We start from the raw sequence: 10,143 nt of genomic DNA, 5'->3' as shown, positions 1-10,143 counted from the left end.
TCTGCCATGTGAAACCCTGCTTTATTCCTGAAACTGTTCCTTCTCAATTTCAGTATTGAGCAAAGCTAATCCCTACATTCTTTGCACCATCCTGCTAGCACACAAGTGATAGCTCCTGGCACCAGTTATCTCAGCTCTGAGGTCCACGTGTCCATCACTCTGATTCCTTTAGTGATCCTTGAACAGTGCCCTGAGTCAATCCTGAATCACTCTGGCCAGAATTCCTGTCACAGTTAATGGCAAAAATTAGATTTACTAAATGAGACCTGGGATCAGGCTGCAAACCAAGTTTAAAACAAGCACAGAACTTGTGTCTGGCAGCTGGGTATTTGTTGAATGTCAGTGCTTCCCTGACCCCAGAGAGCCCCAGACAAGCACCCAAACAGCTCTGCCAAAACCTGCTCCTGTTTCATGTTGTTGCTGGTGAGTGGCAGCTCTGAGTACGACACCAGTTTTCACAAAGTCTCCTTTCCCCTGGCACTGCTTTTGCTGAGTAATAGCTCCCACCCTGCCCTTTCCCCCCCGACAGATCCCAACACCAGGGACTCACTTTGTGGCCACCTGAGGCCAGCCCAGGCCAGCCCCTGGCTGGCACTGAGGTCTCCAGGCCATGATACACATGATTCCTATTGATGTGTCTACAGCATCTGCCACGTCACAGGACAGGCTTTTCCTGGCTATTTTGGACTTGAATGGTTTCTGTTTTACTGCAAACATGGCTGACATACGCAGGGTTCAGTTGTGAGCCAGAGGAGCGTGTGTGTGTCTCCCTGCTGGGGTTCATACCCAGGTGAGGAGAAGTGCACCAGCATCCCCTTTCCTGGGCTGAGCTTGGAGCTGGGACAGGTTCTCACCCGAGAGTGCTCTACAGTGCTGCCTTCCTCCCCTCTTCATCCTCCCTAGGTCAGACAGTGTCCAGAGAGTGATGACATGGCCATGTATGTGCATGGGGACTGTCTGTGAGCTTTGTCCCAGCCAAACTGCAAAGAAGCTTTAGCAGGTGCTGGTACAGCAGTAGGAGGTTTGCTAATGGGAGGTGGAGTTTGGGGAGAGGATGAGATGTACTCAATGTTTATTCCCACACTGGCACTGGCCCCCAGTTACTGGCCACACGGCACATTATCCCAAAAGGTTCTGCTCAGCCTGCCAAGGGACACATAAACATCACCCAAGCCCCTCACCTGTGTATTTTTATTTAATTGTTAATTGCTCACAACTGATGAAGCACTGAAGGCCAGCCTGAAGTGCCTGTTAATGTCCTGGAGGATCCCTCCCATCAGGCAGGTCTGGAGGAAGGGGCTCCCTGCACTGCCCTCTCCTCCAAAGGCAAAGGGAGGCACCAAGAACAAGGGTTTCCAAGTGACTTTTCCAGGCTCCTAGACACACTGTCCTGCTGGAAAAGTCCCCAGCCTCAGGCTGTGAGTCCTGTGCACAGACAGGACTGCCACTGCTGCCACAGGGAACCTGCAAGAGTCAGTGCAGAGCATCCCACAGGAGCAGAGGAATGCATTGCTGCACACCTGAGACAGAGATGACCCACAGCTGCTCCAGGGTGGCCCTGACTGCACATCTGACAGCAGCTGTGTCCTGTTAGCATCCCCAGGGGATAACAGGGACCAGGAGCAGCAGGGCAGGCCTCTGGGGCGGGCAGGTCTGTGTCTGCTGGAGAAAACTGGAATGGCCTAACAGCAACAGAAAGCCAGGTTCTGCAGGTACCTTCTCCCCTGGGGAGCTAAGGCAGCTCTCCTGATGCCAGGATTAAACCAGCTGTGCAAACGTGCACATTAATGCCAGCTTGTCTCATCCACAAGGATGCTGGAACAGCCAGCCAAAGCTGACCCTGTTGGCCCTGCTGTTTTCTGTTTTCTGAAAATACCAGACCGCTGTGGGCCCAGGCTGATAGGAGAGGCTCCTGTTGGAAGCAGGTAAGCCAAGAGGGGGTGGTTTGCCTTTCTGTGGGACACAGTGGTAGCTGGGCTTGGGAAGACGTCTGCTTGAAGTCAGGATGTCCTGCTTGACAGGACCCCAGCACCAGCTGTAATTTAGAAGTCACTTTGTGCTCAGCTGAAAACTTTTGTTTCTCTATATATTCTCCTAATTTCATGCAGTTCAGCTGTGCAAATAGAGCACATGTCCCCTGGGAGAGAAGGAGAGAAAGTCCCCAGGACCAAGGCAAAATGTCACCATATGGATGGCCAAACCTTGTGACCCAGTCCAGCCCACCTGAATTTTGAACAGAAAACACTCAAAATGAGCTACTAAACCTAAAAATCTAAAACTTAAAAGTTTTAAATCTAAACCTAAAAGTGTTGGCAGTTCTATCAGAAATAAAACAACAACAAATTTAAGTGTGGTCACTATTTTAGTGGGTTACTGGACTGTTTATGAAAGCAGTACAAAGCCAGGCAAGAAGCTGGAGGCTTTATTCCTTAAATTGTATTCCTTGGTTCCCCAGAGCCCACGCTGAAGACAGTGCTGATCACCTCGAGGTGTGCAGAGCATTGCTCTGTGCAGGCTTTGAGTCAGTCCCAAAGTGGAAGCTGTGTGAGCAGAGCTCAGGGCTGCAGCATTCCAACCTAGCCTGGCAGCAAGGCAAATATCCAAATATTGTGTGGCAAAAAACCCTGATTTTCCCTTCAGATAGAACTCCACCAGAGCTCACACTGATACCTCTGCACTCCCAAACTCGCAGGGAAATTCTTTGATACCTCTACCCCACACTTACTGGGTGCATTAACAACCTTGGCATTTCTCACATAAGTGAACTTTACTCGGTTTTAGTGTCAGCCATGGTGTGCAGTCCAGTCCTTCCTCGTGAGATTTTTTTTTTCTCCCAAATCTTCTTAACAAGGGATATTTGTCAGTTTGATCCAGCTGTCCCTTAAGAAATTAAGAGCTAATTAAAAATAAAAGCTTGAAAATCAATTTGGATTAATAAACATAAAATTTAACCATTTTGGGGAAAAAAAATAGGAAGGCGGAAAAATGCTTTATTGTGCTTTTAAGTGATTATTTTATTTTTGCCCGGGATGCTCCAGCAGCATCGAGTTCTATCCCAGGGCTCTCTCTAGTGGCCAGAAAGGAAAGGACGGGCAGGAGCTCAGCGGAGGCAGTGCTGCACCTGCGCCCAGGGACAGACACCTCACCTGTATGTGGGTTTAGGGACACACACCTGTGTGTGCGCCCTGGGGCTGGGATTTTGGGTGCTGACAGCCCCAGCACACAGATGTGTTCTCCCTCATAGGCTCCCCTCCCACAGATGTGCCTCCTAATCACACCAGGGCGGCACAGGGAAATGCAGCCCACAATTTTGGGGTGTGCAGGGAGAGGAATAAACTCGGTCCTGCAAAGTCCTCAGGGTAAAACAAAAAAGTGCAAGGGGGTTGTGTTGGATGAAGGCATTTGAACGCCGCAGAAGTGGAACAGTGCTGGGCTGAGCATCCCTTGAGCAGCTGTTGTTGGATGGGGCAGTTGTTTCCCTGGGGCTGTGCAGGCTGCTCACAGACAGAGCTCGCTTTGGGCAGCCACTCTGCCTGTCCACACCCTGCAGCTGGGAGCTGACAGCACAGAGGGTTCCTCTCCAGGCTGACCAGCAGTCTTTGGAGCCCCGTGTTCCTTTAAATTTGTTTTACATATATCATTTGGCAGCATGGGTGGTAGCAGCCATTGGCGCCTAAAGCATTGAGAGCTTGCAGGGCAGTATTTAAGCAATTTTCTTATTTGTAGTATTGAACACCTTCTGTTTATTTCATTGCAGAAACTGTGCAGGAAAATGGGGATTTTAATATTGTTGAATATGTGGCAAAGCCAAACACCCAAAAACTCTTAAAAAGTTAGCAGAATTGAAGCGATAGAAGCCCCTTTGCCAGCACAGAGTGCAATCCAGGGAAGATCAGGGGCAGAACTTTCCCTGGGCTCCTGCCTCAGGCCCAGGGCAGGTTCACAGTGTGATGAGCTGTGAGTTGGGATGCCATGACCTCAGAGCTGGGGTGGCAGCCACAGGAATGCTGCTCACCACCAATACAACACATCAGCTACTAGGACATTATTGGGGGGAAAAAAGAAAATTTGACAAGTTTTAAAGTATTTCATGAAGGCAAAAGTCCCCAAAGAACAGGGAGTTCTGCTTGACAAATAACACAAGCACTCGCACCCAGCTCCAGCTGGGAGCCAGTCTCCACCAGTGACTCCTCCCTTTTATCACCTGCCCTTCCCAGCTTGCTCTCCTGGGAATGGGCTTTTTCACACTTGGAAAGACTCTTTCCCATCCTTCTGATGGATTTAAGCTTTTCTCTCCTTTTGTTGTGAAGTGTTTTGTTTTATTCTTCAGAGGATTCAAAACTGACTCTTACATGCTAAAATTAATTCCCCAACTTACCTCCTCCCCTGTGTTTGTTGTAACTTTTGGTGTGAAATTCTTCAGCCTGTGGTTCAAAGGCAGTAAAAGGTTTTCTTGGACTTGCAGTGCTTTCTGCTTTGAAGACTCTTATCATACTGTGGTGTGAGTCCCAGAGAAGCCTGTGGCTGCAGCTTTGAAGCCTGCAGGGACCTTTGGATGTGTGGCACCTCTGCAGAGCTGTACTGGGCACCAATGTGCCAAGCACCCTGTCTGAGAACTTGGCCTGGCAGCCTCCCCTCCCCTCCAAAGGGGACAGGAGTGGCTGTCCTGCAGTGCAGGAGGGTCATGGGCTGGGACATGGCAGCTGTAGTAACCTTCTAGTAAGTATTTTAAATGTTTTATCATAACCTGTGGAAGAGAGATGTTCTGTAGCAAAACCACCACTTATTGCTGTGAATGACAGGAAAAAGCACTGAAGGAAACCTGTTTATTACTCACCTATTCCCTTTTTGCTGAGCATGGAGGCAGGAAAAGCACCACTGGGAAATTCCCTTCAAAATACCCATCCCACTGTGCTGGCGCTGTGCAAACCTGAAACAGAAAAGCAATCCTTACCTCAAACTGCTTGAGGTGCACATGTAAGGGAGAGGAAATCTAGCTGTAGAATAGCATCTTTATAACTCCAGACTGTTCTTCTGTTCTGATTTTGTTTATCTTTAATGGCTCTTCAGGAGCACAGCTGTATCTATATGCCAGAGTCCTGTGGACTTGGGGACATCACTATTCCTGCAGCTAGATTCCTACATCTAGTCCTTCTTTAGCTTTTTTTGTATGTCAGTTTTTACCCTGTAGAGCTTAATTGGGTTCTGTGTTACTGAAAGCTGCTTACTACTTAAAGAGCATTGGAGAGTTGCACTGAAATATTTATGTCCAGTGCATTACTTCATTAAGGAAATGATCTAAAATGAATTGAGATTGAATTATGCCCAAAATGCCTATAAAACTGGATGCTGACTGATTATTTAATGGTTCTCCTGATATGTGATGCATTAGAGGTCTCTGTTGCCTTTAATTTTTCATGGACTGAGCTCAGGCTTGCAGCAAGCCCAGACTACTGGTAAATGGCATTTCCTTGTAACTAAGCATCTTGCTCCTTTTTTATTTTTTTTCTTGACATAAATGGTGTTTTCATGATATGTGAATTGAAGTGTCAAAGTCTGTTTTGTGCCTGAGAATGTATTTGGGGTCACTGAAGGGATTACTCCTGTTTCAGTGCTCAGAAGCCAACCTGCTCTGGAAATCCTGCAGCAGCCCAGGAGAGTCCTTGTGATGGTTTTGCCTTCAGCCATTTGGAGTTAACTGTCTCAAATTACACTGGCTGTGGTAGGAAAATGGTTCTGTGGTTAAAAGTGAAAGAGCTTAATCTGGTGCTAATCATTCAGGAGCACATTTGGACAGCAGAGAGCTTTTACCAAACCCTTGTTTTCAGGGCTTATAGAAAGCTCAGTTTGGTCTTAATGAGTTCTTCCAGCTGTGATCAGGTAATGCAAGCAGCAATACAGATGTTACAGGATGCAGAGGAGCACTGCTACGAGTCTTGCAGGACACTGCTGTCCTCACCTGGAATCATATTGCATATTCCATTCTGCTCCTGAGAGTTCCTCCCATTTGTTTCCTTCCTCAGGATAATCATGGTGTGCTCCAGCCTGGGTGGGCTGGGCAGGGCTCAGAGCGAACCTGGGGACAGCAGAACCTGTAACAGTGAGTGGGACCTGGCAGGTCTGCCTTGTTTGTAACTTCTGCAGCATCATTCCTGTTTCTCAGGGCCTGCAGGACCAGCCTGGACAGGCTGAGTTCTTCAGAACCCATGCAGTGCCTGTTTCAACATCTGGGAGGGATTTATGCACCCACAGACAGTGTTGGCCTGGCCTTCTGCCGGGCAGGAGTCCTTTGAACCTTCACTTGCACAAAGGAAAATGTCCAGGATTTAACAAAAATGCCTTTTTATAAGAGAAGTTTCAGCTCTGTTTCCCTTTTGGCCTGCCCCTTAATCTGTCTTATGCACGAGGGAAATCCAATCCTTGCAGAGTTAATTTTATTAACTGATGCTTATTGGATTATCTTTGAAATCAAATAAGCTTTAGCTGGGTAAGCTGGAAATAAAGAACATGCAGGGACTTAAAGGCAATTCAATTCATTAGTAACCCTCTGCTAGTGAAAAGTAGCTCCTGAAGAGCCAAATTTCCTGAAACACTGGGGATTCCTCCCCAGGAAGGACAGAAGCGGCAGAAAATGGGAGATCTGGGGCCATCTTCCATTCAGTGGAATTCAGTGTTGGCAAGGTTGAGGGTACCAGTGAGAGGAGCGTGGTGCCAAGCAAGGTGTGTGAAACACACCAGCAGAGCTCTCCTGGGGAAATCTGGGGGTTCAGAAGCATGAATTAGGAGGTCAGTGCATTGACACGGGCACGCTCCAGGCAGCGCCCTGTGCATGAGCACAGCAGCATTCTGCAGCCACAGAGGAGAGGCTGGCCAGCTGGAACGCTGGGCTTTCCTCTGCCTGCACTCCGAGATGCAGAGCCATGTCTCCACTGAGCCAGGAGAGTGTGCTGGCTACACAGGATTGCTCTGATCTCACTCTGCTCTCCAAGCCCTGCTGCTTCTGAGGGCTTGGGTGAGCTGAGCTCCCAGGGCAAGGGAGGTGATGCAAGGGGGAGCCTTGGTGTCCCTTGGGAGGAAGGGAGCCCTGGCTCTGTCCTGCCTCTGCAGTGACCCAGGCACTGACAGAGTCACTGGATTAAACCCTGACATGTCCAGGCTGTAGGAGCCAAGCCCAGCACTGGCTGGATGGGCAGTCCTGGGCAGCCTCACCTTCAGCACATGGATGGAGTTGGTGCTTATGAGGGTTCCAAGGATCTTCTGAGAGCTGTGTCCCTCTGGATGGTGGCAAGGAGAGAGCCTGGGGGCCAAACACAGCAGCCAGACAGCAAACAACTGCATGGATAAATAATCAGAGGGGGATGCAGGGAAATCAGGATTAATGTGGAGTGGAGCATGGGGGGAAAGGCCACAAATGCAAAGGAAAGAAAAAAGAGCATTTTTATCGTGTTTTTTTCTAGAAGAAACTGGAGGGTTTGCTTTGTTTTCCTGGAGAAAAGGGAATATCTTATTTAAAATACACCCTGTCTCACAATGCAATGAAAACTCCAAGCAAATCTTCTGACTCCTGACAGGGTGAGGTTTTTCACACAGTAAATAAACCAACATGTTTTCTCAAAGTCACAAAAAGGACCTGTGGTCGGTGACAAAGTTATTAATAAGAAGTGTTCTCTTGGGCAGTCAATTCAGAGGCTGCCTCATCAGACAGGCATTACCAGCCCAGCACCACCATTCCTGAGACAACTGAAATGTAGCCTCCTGACAAAACATTGATTCTGAAGATTAATTGTCCCCTATAGCACAGTTTTAGACCAATCTGAAACACAGGGAGGACAATTGTCCTTTGGGTTTAATAGAGTTGTCTATCTGACATCCACAGGGCTGGAGCAGCTCTGTGCAGCTCTGTCCTGGCTTACAGAAAACAGGGGCAGTTTCAGAGAGGTGCCACTGCCAGAAGAGGGAACAGCCTTGGGTGGTGTCTACCCCAGCTGCACTCCTGGAACCTGGGCTGAACTGAGGGAAATGGCAAGCAAACTTTGCATTTTAAATTGGAATTTCCTCGTGCAGCTCAGACTGCAGCAGTGTCAGTTCTTACAGACTGCACAGCTCCTAAACCTGAACTGGGGAGACAAATCCAGCTGGAAAGGGTTGATCTGGATGTTATTTCCAAATATGTATGAAAGGGCATGAAAGCTCCCTGGGGAGCTCTGGTCTCCCCAGAGAGGACGCCTAAAGTGCAGTAAAACCAGCTTTGCTCTGTCAAACACAGTTATTGTCTAGCTACTGTGGAGGCGCTGGTTGGAGCTGGAGGAACTCTCCTCTGTGGAAATTTTCTTGGGATATTCCTTTATCCCTTCCTGGCTTCCTGTGGTTTGAGCTGAAACTCTGTCAGTGCTCCTCCACCCTTTGAACCTACAACAGGTGAGCTTTAGTGAAATTTTTCAGAGGCATCTTGGGCATTGCTTGGGTGCTCAACAGGAGAAACCACAGTAGTGCTTGTGAAGGAAAATAGATTTTCATGTTCTGCTCTCAGGAAGGAAGCAATGCACATTTGATTCTCCCCAGAGCCAGGCAGCTGAATTTGAGTTGGGTATTAAACCTCCACAGGCAGCAGTGGGAGAAGGAGAAGTGAAGGTGTGTCTTAGGGGGAATTTTTCATGATTTAATGTTTCAGGACTGCAAGGGCTGCTGGCTCAAAGGATTGCCTGAACCTCAGTGTGGAACACAGGTCTCTTGGCAGGTTTAACCCAGGTTTTCTGTACTAATCCCATCACACATGCTCTCCTCTTACACTGGCAAGCTCACAGCAGCAGGAGACAGAGCTGACCCAGCCAGGTCTTTGGTGGCTCCTGGGGCAAGGCAGGAGCAGGCAGGCTCTGCTCTGTGGCTGGGGACAGATCTCCTCAGCCTTCAGCCTGGCCTCTCTGCTCAGAGCCCATGGTCTCTGTCCCAGGACTCTTCCTTCTTGTTCCCTCTAGGAAACTGAAAACTTGAGGAGTTACTTGTTTCAAGCAGGAGGGGTTGATTGTGCATCTAATTAAGGTTCCTGAGGAAGCTGCAGACCTGGAGGCACGAGCATGGTCTCAGCTCTTTGGCACACTGTGATGGGAGTTGTTTGGGAGTGGGAGAGCAAAAGTTTCTTCTGAAATAGCACTGCTGGGAGCAGAGACCCTGTTGTGGTGTTTCAGAGCTGAAGCACAGGACACCGGCAAGGCTGGCCTGCAAAAGCTGTGACTGTCCTTCACCTCTGACACCTGCACAGACACTTGTCCCATAAATTCCTCACCCTCTTAGCTTCTGGTGTGAGATTGAAACTACTGATTTAATACAAGATTTAATTAGTTGGTTCCCAGAAGGTACTGGCAGGCTCCTGACAACACCATCAGCCGCTGGTGGTACCTATCAGCACTTCGGGGGCTCCTGGATGTCCTGCCAAGGTCCCCAGCCGGAGGGGAAGGTGTAGAAAGGAGCAAGTGATATGAATTTTGGTCTAGGATTAGCTTTGAAATGCTTTTTTTCTCCAGCTCTGAGAGAAAGATATCTCCCCTCTATTCTGTACTGCTTTCTGTTGCTGATAACATCACAGCAGGGATTCAGGGGGAAAACCCCCAAACAACCCCCCCCCAAAAAATAGTAGCCAAATTTACTTTATACAGGGAGAAGGAGAGGGAGGGCAGACTCCAGGAAATAAATTTGCAGAATTTTACTGTGATGCCTCTCTTGCCTGAGCACAGGCCGCAGTGCCAGGGTCTCCTTTTGCAGATTGTTGTGTTGAGGGGCTTTGTCACGCACCCTGCAGGGGCAGTGTCTGTGTGGACTGGTGGGTGTGTACACGGAGTCTCCAGGGATCACCCTGTTTCTTTTCTATTTGTTTTTAATCCTTGCTGGACTGGCCAATGAACTGGGGCAGTGAATGGCCCAACATTGCTCAAGCTCAGATGTTCCACTCTCCTCCCAAACCTTCCCCAGCAAGTCTGCAGTCTGCTCAGTATGTGCAACTGGATTCTTTGGCCACTTGATGTCTCTGTGGGTTGTGGAGAACTGTGGTAAATGATAGAGGTCATGCTGGAGCTGGATGGAAGCAGCAGCAGTGGTAGGTTTGCTCCTCAGAGATGAGCTCTGTGCCATTCCCCTTCCCTGCTTGTT

The 10,143-nt window shown here is 48.7% G+C and overlaps 1 long non-coding RNA gene across 2 annotated transcripts; it reads left to right on the top strand.

Annotated features, from left to right (window-relative positions):
- The first annotated feature begins 1,645 nt into the window (after nucleotides 1–1,645).
- Nucleotides 1,646–6,317, top strand: LOC131562722 (uncharacterized). Of its 2 annotated transcripts, XR_009275176.1 has the most exons (4): nucleotides 1,646–1,712; nucleotides 1,812–1,925; nucleotides 4,466–4,719; nucleotides 6,024–6,317. It is a non-coding gene; the product is annotated as an uncharacterized LOC131562722 (long non-coding RNA). The 2 variants fall into 2 exon arrangements; XR_009275175.1 differs by lacking the exon at nucleotides 6,024–6,317 and having other exon boundaries at nucleotides 4,466–5,508.
- The last annotated feature ends 3,826 nt before the right edge of the window (nucleotides 6,318–10,143 follow it).

The sequence above is a fragment of the Ammospiza caudacuta genome, chromosome 11 (assembly GCF_027887145.1).
Source record: "Ammospiza caudacuta isolate bAmmCau1 chromosome 11, bAmmCau1.pri, whole genome shotgun sequence".
Taxonomy (NCBI): Eukaryota; Metazoa; Chordata; class Aves; order Passeriformes; family Passerellidae; genus Ammospiza; species Ammospiza caudacuta.
Note: the sequence above shows the minus strand (reverse complement) of the source record. Positions and strands in the feature narration are given on the sequence as shown.